This window comes from Palaemon carinicauda, chromosome 19 (assembly GCF_036898095.1).
Source record: "Palaemon carinicauda isolate YSFRI2023 chromosome 19, ASM3689809v2, whole genome shotgun sequence".
Lineage (NCBI taxonomy): Eukaryota > Metazoa > Arthropoda > Malacostraca > Decapoda > Palaemonidae > Palaemon > Palaemon carinicauda.
In genome coordinates this window covers 101,648,203-101,650,702 of record NC_090743.1, presented here as the reverse complement: position 1 = coordinate 101,650,702, position 2,500 = coordinate 101,648,203, and the positions used below count along the sequence as shown (strand labels likewise).

General features: G+C 34.4%; 1 long non-coding RNA gene across 2 annotated transcripts in view; it reads left to right on the top strand.

Moving 5' to 3' along the window:
• LOC137658296 (uncharacterized) overlaps positions 1 to 1,785 on the top strand; it is a 467,487-nt gene extending 465,702 nt beyond the window's left edge. For both annotated transcript variants that reach the window (XR_011047313.1, XR_011047312.1), the window contains exon 5: positions 1,667 to 1,785. This is a non-coding gene — a long non-coding RNA (uncharacterized lncRNA). The remainder of the gene's footprint in view (positions 1 to 1,666) is intronic.
• Positions 1,786 to 2,500: the final 715 nt, after the last annotated feature.

The window sequence follows — 2,500 nt, the reverse complement described above, 5'->3', positions numbered from 1 at the left end:
ATCTTCGGTGGCACAATGGGTGAAACGCAAATACTGCTTGAATATGTTTCCGGAAACTAAATTCTTTAAAAGTAAAAATATCCTTCCCCTTTTAGCCTTTGTTATTTCAACAAAATACTGCTGTGCCTTCGGTATTCATATTCAGTTTCGGCTCTGTTTGTACAAGCTCGCCTAATAGTTCTGCAAACAAGTCGTAATGTTGCTGTCTCTCGGAGACAACTGCAGTCTTCATTGTAATTGTTGGACGAGTGACACCTTCGCTTCATATGGTTGTATCTTGATGTGTTTGTTTCTTTAGAAATGTCTGTTGCGTAAGTTCTGTTTTGTCTCTATTTTCATTTTGCTAATATTACTGGTTTATTTACAAGTCCATTTTCACATAAATATTTTCAAGATTATTTCTAGATTTATGTTTTGTCATATTCATATTTTCTGAATTTTTATCTACCATTATTTCTAATTTGTTTTTTGTTGGTTATTTCTTTCTAATTTATGTTGAAATTAGCTTTAGTTTCTAAACGTTTGTTCGATGTTGTTCATATTTTGATCATTGATTGTTTTAGTTTATTTCTCGTTTTTTTCTTTAATTGGCATGACGGATTTTTATGAGGCGTATTTTTATTCGGTCAACATTTTACCTCATTTGATATTTTCAATAATATATTACAAATATATTACAATGCATTTTTTTTTTAAGTGTATACTGTAGTCACTTATTGATCAAATTTATGAGTCCTCCTCCTTCTTTTTTATTTTTCTTGTTGATGTTGTTATTATTATTATTATTATACCGTTATAGAAACATAAGTAAGAATGAAATCTTAATCGACTCTAGAATGATAAACCCGAAAAATTTTTACACGTGTACATTTACTATAATAATAATTGTTAAACAGATATGCAAGCATGAAGTAAAGCATATAGTTTTCCATGACGTTAAGATAGATAGATAGATAGATAGATAAAGAACAGGACTGTTGTTTTAAGCTATTTTCTTGAACAGACGTACCAAAGGGACACCTGCTTCCGTTACATAACTCTCCATATCGCTAGTGAATGCAACCTTTCAAAGTTCACGAACTGTACAGCCGTAACTCGTGTCGTTTTGTCACGAAGGCCCTGAAATCGGTCGGCTCTTTACCCCCATATACTTAAGACTTACAACCCCTCATTTCCTTCCCTTGGATTATGGGGACTGGTGGCCGAGCGGTGAAGGAGAGCTTTGCCCTTGGACGTACGGGAGTGCCCGTAGGCCGGAAGGAGCTTTTGATTGAAAAGTACAGGTAGTTTTATGACTGGTTACAAATGGGGCGGAGAGGTAACGAGGCCAGGAAGTGGGAAGAATGAATGTGGTATATTTAATTAGGTTTGTTTTACTTTTTAGTTGACAAAATCTAATGGGGAGGTCTGCTGACGATATTATGTCAGATTGACTTTGCAAAATAGTTAAAAGGCATCAATGACCATTGATCTTATGATGTCAGATACTTACCGATCATTTGTTACTTCTTATAAGAGCTGACACGCTTGTTGAATACCTTTTACACGTGCATTGTTAATGTGTAATTAGACTTTTCTTTTATCATCTAAATAAACTAAGGAGATAAGTATGATAAAGTTAATGAACCACGTTTTTTTTAATATGCTTTATTTGTATATTTTTCAGATCAGGTTAACGATACGGCACAACCAAGACACAACAATGAATTGAAGGACTGGGACATCACCCAAGTGAATATTGAAGCATTGACGCTCAAGATGATCAAATCTTGAGCTTCATTCAGGTAAGTTGCTGAATCTTTATTAAGAGACTTTTCAAATGATAATTAATGTGAATATCTAATAGATATGTCGAGGGGGGGGGGGGAATTCGGAAATGCCAGTTTAGATTTTTCTGTCTTGGACCATCGTCGTATTGGTTCTTTGTACAGTTGGCTTCATTAATTCCGGTACACTGTCGTCTCCTTGGCTTCCCGTGAAGTGTACCGGAACTAATGAAGCCAACTGTTCATCCCAAAGGTGTTTTGTGGACCTATTTTTGCTTATGATTTTTGTTTGTTAACATTATTCATGTATGGTTAATGAATAATGTTACAAATGTTTCCTGAATAACATAGCAAACCATATCTTATATATAAAAGGGTATATAGCACAAGGAAAGGACTTTTTCGCTTGGTGACCCTGCCAATCTCCTTAGTTTTCTTCCACCTTGTATTCACAAGTTTATTCCTGCAGGAGCCTCCTCTTTCTATAATAAATATCCCATTTAATCTATTTTCCTCTATCGATATGTTTTTCGTCCGAGTTTCCAATGTAACATATGAAGTCTTCGTAAAGTGAACAATTTGAATATGGTTGGTGGTTCCCAATCCAAACTACTTTTATAGGGGGGATGAAGTATATAAGAATCTGATATATTTTATTCCAATGTATTATTTTGTTCCCTTTTTATGGGATTTTTATTTTTAGACTGATTGCAATAATTGCAGAGGCATTACAC